Source organism: Cucurbita pepo, chromosome 1 (assembly GCF_057944985.1).
Source record: "Cucurbita pepo subsp. pepo isolate OVF chromosome 1, ASM5794498v1, whole genome shotgun sequence".
NCBI classification, from domain to species: Eukaryota; Viridiplantae; Streptophyta; class Magnoliopsida; order Cucurbitales; family Cucurbitaceae; genus Cucurbita; species Cucurbita pepo.
In genome coordinates, this window is record NC_141798.1 from 12,590,875 (window position 1) to 12,603,048 (window position 12,174).

Genomic DNA, 12,174 nt, shown 5'->3' on the forward strand with positions numbered 1-12,174 from the left:
GTAATGAGGTTTACTTACCATCAATACTTCTACCCAATCTATTATAGGGGTGTGGTTAATTTTCATTCTTTTATTTTTTATTTTTTTATAGTCCATTACAGTGGAGAAATATCATTTTAAGAAACGATTATAATATCTACGTCAACTCCTATTTGTATTATATGAAAATGAATACTCAAGTAGGTGATCATGACAAAATGTGAAAATGTTTTCTTTAATAAGATTGTGGTTGAAGCTCTTTAAAATTTTCATTCTTTATTTTTTTTTCTCTTCCAATACTTGAACAACAACATTTGTTGCCTCATCAAAGGGATACTAGTAACTCTATAGTTGATTGTGAATGGTTTTTGGTAATCAACGTGATTCATTTATGTATTAGTATTATTTTGATTTTTATGTCTTGCTTTTGAAGGGTTGTTTATCCTCTTTCTTTAAAATGTGCAGTTTTGAAGGGGAAGAAAGGACCAAGACTTTGACTATAGTCTCATAAAGAAGAAGGAAAAATAAAGAAAGGAAAAGTTGTAAATGGTGTAAATTTTGTATTTTGTGAATTAATTTATTTTTTTTTATAATTACATTCTGCAAATGAATACTTTATCTTGGATCGTGTATCATTTAAATAATTTCTTGTATTTTATAATAATCCTACAACAAAAAAAAGTCTTTTTATAGCATTTGAATATTGCATTTTTTAAAATATGCCAAAAATATCTTTTATAGCATTTGATATTGCATGTATAGCGAATGAGATTTTTTTAAAAAGCTACATGTTCCTATTTATCTCTTATTTGAATTTTTTTATTCTATTGATTTTTTCTCTTTTTGTTTTCTTTTCTACCTTCGTGCATACTTTCCTTTTTATTTCCCCCTTTCTTCCCTTCATTTTTCTCGGATTCCTTCTTTTCTCTTTTCCATCTCTTTGATTTCTTCTTTTTCTTTTTCCTTTTATTTCTGATTCGTTCTTTTTTCCTCTACTCTCGACAGAAAGTTTAGACAAGATTGTAAATGATGAAACCTTAATCTATGACTTTCTCTTCTCTACTCTCCGACAGAAAGTTCAGACAAGATTGTAAATGATGATGACAGAAAGTTTCGAGTTCATGGTGGTTCAAAAAATTGAAGCCTTAAACCCTTTGCAGAAACCATTGGAAGAAGATGGCCCATTGTTATTGAAGGAACCATGGTAATTTATTCTCTCTTCAATAACAAGGGGCCATCTTCTTCATACAGTCTTATGACATGATTTTAAAGTTTTAATTTTTCGATAACACGTTCTGGCCTTTCTTATCAAATGTTCTATTTTCGCTGAACTCCTTTCTTTTGCCTAATATCTAGTTTTCATTCATTTCTTACTCCAACATTTCTCCCTTTTTTAATTTAATTTTTAGTTTATATTCCAACTCAAGCATTTGGAGAGGTTGATTTGGAGTGTGTGGTTTCTCTTTGATTATTTTTATTTGGTTGTTTGAGGTTTTGATTCTATTATTGATTACCTTAAAATTATGGTAAATGGTTCTACCAATTATTTGTGTTGGGTTGTTTTGGGTTTTAATTCTATTATTGTTGCCATTGAAATTATGGCAAACTGTAAAAACACCCGTAAAGAATTATATTTATTTCAAATTCAAAATTTGTTAGTGTCTCCTTGTTCTATTTTTTATCACTTCTTTTTTCATGCTCGAGATAAAAGCAAGAACACCTAATTTCCACTTGGCTATATATATGATGACATGATGACATGATGTCTAATTATTTTTATGCAATTAGTTAAATATTGAAATGTTCAAGTTATTAATATTTGGTAATCTTATTTTGTTTTCTTGCAGAAAATTTACAGTTAATAGAGTGGTTAATTATCGAGATAAAAAGATAATGTACTAAGCTTTCTTTATGTGTTGTATCTAGGTTGATGTTTTATGTTTTTCTCTTCTAGTTAGTAACAAATTGTTCCAATGTTTAGTTAACTTGCATACGAGTGTAGTTTAGGTAGGATGACAAAAGATTGTGATATATTAAGAGACTGAATTTTTTTATGACTTCATAAAATATTCTTTTCAATTTCATATACTCATTACATTTTTCTATGTAAAATCAATTTGGTTAACTAAGCTGGAATATCTTGTATGGCTAAGTGGTGGATGTGGAACTTTCATGCAGCAATCAAGAGAAAAATGTGTTGTGAATGTTTTTTTGACCAGGTGGATAATAAGTTTTAAAAATTGCATGAAACATGGATAATTTTAGTTTATATTTAGGGGCAAGAATTTGTACTAATTGAGATTTGGTTTTGATAATATAGCTTTTTCTTTTGAATTGACTTTTTCTTTTTTGGTAGTCTTCCCCATTATAACTCAATTTTTCCATCTTATTGAACTTTGCAAGTACCTATTGAACCATCTTTTTAAGTTGGAGAAGATATCAAGAGAGTAAGTTAAAATTTTGTACTTAATATTTTTTTCTAAATACCTTTACTTCTCAAAGTGTTGATCAACTATGTTAATTATTTTGAATGCTTTATTTGGTTTTTGGCATTTTTTGAGTTTTTGCTATCTGTATCAGCTCATTTTGTTTGCTTTTATTAATAGTGTAAAAACATTTTAGTTGGTGCTGATAAATGGTCGGACTTTTTTCCTTACTAGGTGAATAGGAACTAAGTAAAGGGGAAGAAAAATGTGGAATAACAAAGTTGTGACATGGCTTAACCCACTCAAAGATTGGTGACTTGCGAAAAAAGAGGTAGAGATGGCTTAACCGTTTACACTCAAAGATTAGTGACTTTACACTTAAAATGGCTCTCCCTTCTTTCGCTTCCTCAAACAACATGATCAAAATTCTCTAATCTCATCTAGCATACTAGTGCAAGGTATTGAAAAACATCTAATGTACCTTTAGTCATATCAACAACAAGAAGATGATCAAAGTCTAAAAGTTATTTTCTTGGTTGTAATGTTCTTGTAGAAATTCATGTTAAAAGATTGTATCTTTTTTTTTCCTTTTGATTGATTTCTTCTCATTTGAACTTGCTTAATTGGTGCATTTGGAATTGTATTTTACACCATTTAGTATTCTACCTTATTTAATTAACTCAATAACTGATGCCTTGTATGTTTGCTACATTGTTGGAGATGTTATATTCTTCCCTATGTTGGCTACCAATGAATTTAAAATCTCTTGTGCTTTGTTTTCAATTGTCCGTGCTTGTGGCTACTTTCGCTACTTGTGGTATAGTGAGCCCATTAAGTAAGGCTTGGTAATACTCAAAGGTATGATTAGTCTCTTTAAACATAAATATTGTCGATAGAAAGGCCATTGGAAGAAAGATTGTCCGATCTTAAAAGAGAGGGGTCGAAGTCCAATGTGGTTAGAGATGACGACACTGATACAGATGATGCCTTGACAATCTCCTTATCAGTCAGCCAAACCAGTGAATGGATTCTTGATTCTGAGTGCTCCTATCATATGTGTCCCAACAGAGAGATTTTTGGACTTCAAAGAGTTCATTGGTGGAGTTGTCTATATGGGCAATGATAGTACTTGCAAGATGATGGGAATCGACTCAGTACAAATCAAGATGTTTGACGGGGTTATACGAAAACTCAATGATGTGAGGTATGTCCTTGACTTGAAGAAAAATTTGATTTCCCTTGGCATTTTGGATGCGAATGGTTATCGTATCATTTTGAAAGGAGGGAATTTGAAAGTAGCTCGTGGAGCATATACTACCTCAACGGAACCACAATAATTGGGCATGCTGCTGTGGCAAGTTCGAAAGAACAAGACATATCGAAATTATGGCACATGAGACTTGGGCATGCTAGTGAGAAGGCGCTTTAGACATTGATGAAAGAAGGAGTCCTTAAGGGTGCCACAACTGGTAAAATTGATTTCCTGTGAACATTGTATATTTGGTAAACAAAAAATGTGAAAGTTTTGTACAACTATACATCAAACAAGGGGCATTTTGGATTATGTTCACACTGATGTATGGGGCCCCACGAAGAATGTCTCATGGGGAGGAAAGAGGTGGTTTGTCACCTTTATTGATAACTACTCGAGGAGAGTTTGGATGTATCCCATGAGGCACAGAAACGAGGTTCTCCAAATCTTCCTAGAGTGGAAGAAAATGGTAGAGAAGTAGACAGACAGGAAAATCAAAAAGTTGAGATCAGACAACTGTGGAGAATATACTTATGATCCATTTCTTAAAGTATGCCGAGATGAATGGATTGTTCGACACTTCACTGTTCCTGGTAAGCCACAACAAAATGGAGTTGCTGAGAGAATGAACCAAACATTAATAGGGAAGGTTCGATGCATTTTGTCTTAAGCAGGATTTAGTAAGGCATTTTGGGCTTAGGCTCTCAGTTATGTAGTTCACTTGGTGAATCGTTTACCTGTTTCTGGAAATGGTGGGAAAACTCCGCTTGAGGTATGGTCAGGTACTCCTGTTAGTGATTATGATAAATTGCATGTGTTTGGGTGTACTGCTTATTATCATGTGACAGACTCAAAGCTGGATCCTAGAGCAAAAAAAACCAAGTTTATGGGCTTTAGCAAAGGCGTGAAGAACTATAGGTTATGGTGTCCAAAAACAAGTAAGATTGTTAATAGTCGAGATGTGACATTCGATGAGTCTGGAATGTTTTTGTAGGAAATTGAAAATAATGACGAGGCATTGAAACAAGTGGAGAAGGTGGTATTCTCTCCTGATATGGTTGCTCCTACTGAAGAACCTATTATCAGGTAAATAATAACTCTGATATCTTAGAACAGGAGGAGCAAAGCCTTGTAAATGAAAGAATGGAGAAACCTAAGTCCATCGTCAGGAATAGACCACGAAGAGAAATTAAAAAACGTGCAAGGTTTGATGATATGATAGCATATGCTTTCCCTTTGATTGATGGAGTTCCCAATAACTACAAAGATGCTATCCAGAGCCCGGATAGATTGCACTGGCAAAAGGCTATGAATCAGGAGATAGCATCATTGTAGATAAATCAAACTTGGGATTTGGTACAACTTCCAAACGGTAAGAAGGAAATTGGTTATAAATGGGTTTTTGCAAAAGAAGAAGATTCTTCTGGTATACGTTATAAGGCTCAATTTGTGGCTAAAGGCTATGTACAAAAAGAAGATATTGATTACAATGAAATTTTCTCACCTGTGGTAAAACATTCTTCCATTCGAACTTTGTTGGCTTTGGTTGCTCAATTTGATCTTGAGCTTATACAACTCGATGTAAAAATTGCCTTTTTGCATGGGGATTTGGAAGAAGAAATATATATGGTGCAATCGGTTGGTTTTCGAGTAGTTGAACAGCAACATTTGGTATGCAAATTGAAGAAATCTTTGTATGGGCTGAAGCAATCTCCTTGCCAATGGTATAAAAAGTTTGATCATTTCATGGTAGAGCATATGTATAGTCATAGTCAATTTGATCATTGTGTGTATTATCGGTGTCTTGATGATGGATTCTTTATCTATGTTGATGATATGTTAATTGTTCCAAAGAGACAAGTGGAGATTGATAAGCTCAAAGATCAGCTTTCTAAAACATTTGAAATGAAAGACTTTGGCAATGCAAAGAAAATACTTGGAATTGAGATAGAGCGAGATCGAAAAAAAGGTACAGTCTGGTTGACTCAGTCTCAATATCTACGCAAGGTATTGACAAGATTTTGTAACGACCCGAAATTTTCTACTTAATTTAAGGTCGCTACTGTATACATACCATAAACATTGAATGCGGAAGACTTCATTTAAATTCCATAAAACATAACCTTTAACTTAAAAACACAGCTATGGACTTACGTGTTTCAAAAACATCTTTAAAACGACACAACCAAAGACCCGAAATAAAATAAATAAGCGTTTAAGTTTAAAACATCCTATTCTATCCTAAGTCTAAGAAAATAAATACCACTATCCTATGCATGTGCCATGATCTCGAGTTGCGATGCCGTCGTCAGCCGTATAGGAATGCCTTGCCTTAACCTGAAAAATGTAGTAGCACATGACCTGAGTATTTAAAGAAATACTCAGTAAGTGATCCCACTATTGGGGTTAAATGCAACAATCACATGCAATGAAATGATGGGACCTATCTTTCGTTTCGTTTCGTTTCATTTCGTTTCGTTTCGTTTCGTTTTCCCTACGGTGTAATCCTAACCGGTAATCGTGGACGTGTACCATATACTCTACACGCAGCCCATACGTGCGAGTATGGGCTCACCAGCTAGTTCGCACACCGCTGGGCCACTGTCCCTAGCCGGTGGGCATGCTCTGGGGGCCCACCGGGACCCGTTAAAACTAAAATCATACGGCAGCGCTATGCAGGGCATAACGATCGTTGTCCTGCCATTTGGATGTACGCGTCCGTACCCTCGTGATGGGATAGGGGTATCCCCCCAAATGCATGATCACACAATATGCATGAGGTCCCACTAGTCCTACAGTCATCATTTAATGAACATAACCACGTGTCACATTTTCATGCTTACATGTCATTCTCATTCTCATTTCGTTACATATCATACATATTCCTAGCGGGGTTATGTATCATGCAATTTACCGTATTTCATGTCATACAATTCATTCAGTTACATTTCAATACCCATACAGCAAGCCATAATCGTACAAGGGCCACACATCGTCACATGCATTCATATCACATCAACTAAGCAGCATAAATAACATACATTCACGTTCACATGATTCCGTACTTAAGCACATTAATCTAGCATACAATGTATCATGTCATAACCAAGTCATAACGTAAACACTTCTTAGTCATATCGTTCTCTAACTTACCATAGCCTTAACGTTCTTATACCTATCACAGACATATTATTACGTGACGTACCTTAGTATATCATCACCAGAACGTATCCTAACGCCATCGTTCTATCAATCTATCACAAACCTATCCCTTTCTACCCATAACCTAACCGTATTCTTTCATCAATCTCTCCTATCCATAGCACTTCGGTATGTAACCTAACCTTAATTTTCATGAACGTATCTTACTCCTATCGTTACATTTTGTTTTGTGCATCCTTCTCGTATCCTATCTCAAACATCTCCTAGAGCACATCGTACCATAATTATTATCATACAATCCACATATTATATAACATAACATAACATATAGGAAGCATATCGACTCACAGACAATTCACACATCAATATATATGACACGTACAGAACCACAGGGCACGTGTCAACATAAAAAATAATCAGGCCGATAGTAAGGTCACTTACCTGGCTAGCTTAAGTCGTTGTCACAAATATATCTTTAATGAAAGTTTGATTCCGTCCTTTGAAATCCGAGTCAACCTATTTGAGTTCATGACATCAGTTTCAAGTTTGAACTCTATAAAATTATTTCTCTAATTTAGATTGGCCATCGTAAAATTCTGATATTTCCGGTTAGACAAAATTTAAAGGAGCTCACTGCACTCTGATATTTCCTGTTTTACTGTTAAATCCTGTTCAACAAATCTTTCCTCAATCTTTCCTATTCTTCTGTAATTATTTTTAAGAAGGTATTATTCAATTTCGTTAATCTATTCTTACTTCCAAATCTTCCCTTTTTATTTTTATTATTATTTTTCTTTTTCAGTTAACAGTGTTCTGTATTTCTATCTCTATCTCATTTTTTTCTTATTTCCTTATATTCTTTTCCTATATTCATATAAAATTACAACCTAAATCATTGCAACAATTCAGTAGATCTAAAATATAATTGGTTTTGATTTCCTAAACTCATAGAGAATTCTTTTCATTTAATCTCTAATATAAAACTAAATAATTGTAACCAAATTAATATTATTTAATAAAATAAAAGGAAGATTTAATATAGTGACCTCTTCAAATGACATATCTCCTCCGGCGTAGCTAGTCTGCTTAAATCTTTTGTTTTCTTTTTCTATTTGTTTTTGTAGGATGGAAGAATTCCGGGTAAATCTGCATTGTTTTTACAGAAAAGAGATTCGTGATTTGTTGCCAGATTTATTTTTAGGGAAGGAGTGGTGAGAGATCGAAGGAAGGAGGAGGGATCCGTTACCAAATGTTTTTCTTCTTTTAATTTTTATTTATTTATTTATTATTTTATTATTTTAACTATTTTTTTTAATTATTTTTATTTGTTTATTTATTTAGTTTTGGGCTATTACAGATTTAGTTTGAATAATTCAACCAAACCCATTCGTACTCCACTTGCTCCTCATTTCAAGCTTAGTGCTTCATGTGTCCAAGTTCTGACGATGACAAGACGTATATGAAGAATATTCCTTATACAAATGCTATTGGTGCTTTGATGTATGCTATAGTATGTACTCGACTTGATCTTTCACACGCAGTAAGCATGGTGAGTTGTTATATGCATAATCCTAGTAAAAAGCATTGGCAGGCTGTCAAATGGATTCTTAGGTACATTCTTGGTACTACTGATGTTGGCTGTCAAATGGATTCTTAGGTACATTCTTGGTACTATTGATGTTGGCTGTCAAATGGATTCTTAGGTAAATTCTTGGTACGATTGATGTTGGTATTAAGTTTCAAAAACAAGAAATGTTTAATCTTGACAACCTTGTAGTTGGTTATGAGGATTTTGATTATGCTAGTGATTTGGATAAGCGACGATCTACTACGAGTTATTTATTTACTATGTCTGATGGACCTGTTTGTTGGCATTCAATATTGCAGTCTACTGTTGCACTGTCTACCACCGAAGCAGAGTATATGGCAGTAACGGAAGCTTTTAAAGAAGCTATTTGGATGCATGGTTTGATCAATGACTTGGGTATTTTGCTGGAACATATAGATGTGTTTTGTGATAGGCAGAGTGCTATTTGTTTGTCAAAAAATCAAGTCCATCATGCTCGTACTAAACATATTGATGTCTGTTTCACTTTATTCGAGAAATTATTAGTGAAGGGGACATTCGTTTATTAGAAATTGGAACTGCTGATATGTTGACAAAGGTGATCGCTCGTGAAGAGTTCTGGCATTGTTTGGATTTCATCAACGTTGAAAGAAAGGAGTAGTGCGTTGATGTGGTAGCAACCAACTCATTTATTAACTTGGAGATCTTATGACAAAGTGGAGATTGTTGTAAATTGTCATAAGATTTTGATTTGATTTGGTTATTTGGATTAGATTTGATTGGTTATTTGGATTAGATTTGATTTGGTTATTTGGATTAGATTTGATTTGGTTATTTGAATTAGATTTAGTCATACCAAATTTAGTTATATACCGAGATTTGGGAGAGTTTTGTGTGTCACATTGTATTTGTTAAGTGACATATTGGGGAGAGTCTTTGTAGTTTGATAGTGAGGTATTCACTTGTAAAACTTTGTTTATTAGTGATTGGTTGCTACCCGTGGTTGTAGGAGAACTTCTTCTCTCCGAACCACGTAAATATTTTGGTGTCTCTTTGTGTAATTTTGTTCATTGATTGTAGTCCTTGTTATGCGCCGAAAGCGGAACAAATGTACTCACAACACAAATGAACAGAATTACACAAAGAGACACCAAGATATTTACATGGTTCGGAGAGAAGAAGTTACCCTACATCCACGGGTAGCAACCAATCACTAATAAAACCAAGCCTTCCAAGTGAATACCTCACTGTCACACTATATAGACTCTCACCAATATGTCACTCAAGAAATACAATATGACATACAAAACATTCCCAAATCCCGATATCAAATTTCGAGATGACTAAATCTGGTATGACTAAATCTAATTCAAATAACTAAATCAAATCTAATCTAAATAACCAAATCAAATTTGATCCAAATAACCAAATCAAATCTAATCCAAATAACCAAATCAAATCGGATCCAAATAACCAAATCAAATCAAAACTTATGACAATTTACAACAATCTCCACCTTGTCATAAGATCTCCAAGTTGAACTGAGTTGGTTGCTACCACGTCAACACACTACTCCTTTCTTCCAACGTTGATGAAATCCAAACAATGCCAGAACTTTTCACGAGCGATCACCTTTGTCAACATATCAATAGGGTTATCAGCAGTTCCAATTTTAATAAACGAATGTCCCCTTCACTAATAATTTATCGAATAAAGTGAAAACGGACATCAATATGTTTAGTACGAACATGATGGACTTGATTTTTTGACAAATAAATAGCACTCTGGCTATCACAAAACACATCTATATGTTTCTGCAAAATACCCAAGTCATTGATCAAACCATGCATCCAAATAGCTTCTTTTGGAAGTTGTACCAAATCCCAAGTTTGATTTATCTCCAATGATGCAATCTCCTGATTCATACCCTCTTGCCAGTGCAATCTATCCGGGCTCTGGATAGAATCTTTGTAGTTGTTGGAAACTCCATCAATCAAAGGGAAAGCATATGCTATCGTATCATCAAATCTTGCAGGTTTTCGAATTTTTCTTCGTGGTCTATTCCTGGTGATGGACTTAGGTTCCTCCACTCTTTCATTTACAAGGCTTTGCTCCTCCTGTTCTAAGACATCAAAGTTATTATCTACCTGATCAATATGTTTTTCAGTAGGAGAACAATAGGAGCAACCATATCAGGAGAGAACACCACCTTCTCCACTTGTTTCTGGACACCATAACCTATAGCCCTTCATGCCTTTGTTTAGCCCATAAACTTGGCTTTTTTTGCTCCCTTCACCCCTTTGCTAAAGCCCATAAACTTGGCTTTTTTTGCTCTAGGATCCAACTTTGAGTCTCAAGCGGAGTTTTCCCACCATTTCTAGAAACAGGCAAACGATTCACCAAGTGAACAGTTGTGACACCCTTAAGGACTCCTCGGTTCACCAATGTCTGAAGCGCCTTCTCACCAGCATGCCCAAGTCTCATGTGTCATAATTTCGTTATGTCTTGTTCTTTTGAACTTCCCACAGCAGCATGCCCAATTATTGTGGTTCCGTTGAGGTAGTATATGCTACCTCTTCTAGTTCCTTTAATTGCCACCAAAGCTCCACGAGCTACTTTCAAATCCCTCCTTCCAAAATGATACGATAACCACTCGCATCCAAAGCGCCAAGGAAAATCAAAATTTTCTTCAAGTCAAGGACATACCTCACATCATTGAGTTTTTGTATAACCCCGTCAAACATCTTGATTTGTACTGAGCCGATTCTAATCATCTTGCAAGTACTATCATTGCCCATATAGACAGCTCAACCATATCCCAATCCCCAAACAAACCCTAATCTTCAATGGCCACGTCCTCTAAGACGACCGCGACGTCGAATTCTACGAAATCCTCCAGCACTCTCGCATTCAACTCCTCGTAGCTTTCGAATCCCAAAACAATTCCCAATCCCAATCGCAACCCCAAATCGACCCGAACCATTCAATCGGGCACCTCAAACAGAGGATCCACGAAATCAACTCTGTGGGCCCCATCAACGGGATCATGCTCCAACCCAACGCCTCCCCTACCGACTTACAGGATCAACGTTCCTTGCGTGACAGCGAGATGTCGGAGAATTCTGAGGTTGAGGTTTGTTTGCGGTCGTCGCCTACAGTTTTGACCACTGCGCCGGGATGACAACGCCGCCGTCGACGACGACGGCGGCTGTGATGGTGGCAACAAGTGGGTCGTCGAAGAACAAGTTGAAAGTAATGGTGCAACCGAAATTTGGGAACTCAAAGATACCAATGGAAGTGAGCCCAACGGATAACGTGAGAAAATTGAAGAAAGAGCTGCAAAAGCTACAGTAGAGACTGCATTTTCATCTTCCACCAGAGGGTTTCTTTTTCATTTATGACTGCGAGGTTATGGACGAAGACCGCTCCTTCCATTGGCATGGTGTGGCCCACGGCGATACCATTGAGATCTTCAATGGCAGCGTTTCTGGCGGATCTTAATTATCTCTGATACCACTTGTTGTGTGCCGAAAGCAGAACAAATGTACTCAGAATACCAATGAACGGAATTACACAAAGAGACACCAAGATATTTGCATGGTTCGAAGAGAAGAAGTTCCTACATCCACGGGTAGCAACCAATCACTACTAAAACCAAGCCTTCCAAGTGAATACCTCACTATCACACTATATAGACTCTCACCAATATGTCACTCAAGAAATATAGAAATACAATGTGACACATAAAATCTTCCCAAATCCCGATATCAAATTCCGATATGACTAAA

The 12,174-nt window shown here is 35.6% G+C and overlaps 1 pseudogene; it reads left to right on the forward strand.

Moving 5' to 3' along the window:
• The first annotated feature begins 10,886 nt into the window (after positions 1–10,886).
• Positions 10,887–11,887, forward strand: LOC111805524 (uncharacterized; annotated as a pseudogene).
• The last annotated feature ends 287 nt before the right edge of the window (positions 11,888–12,174 follow it).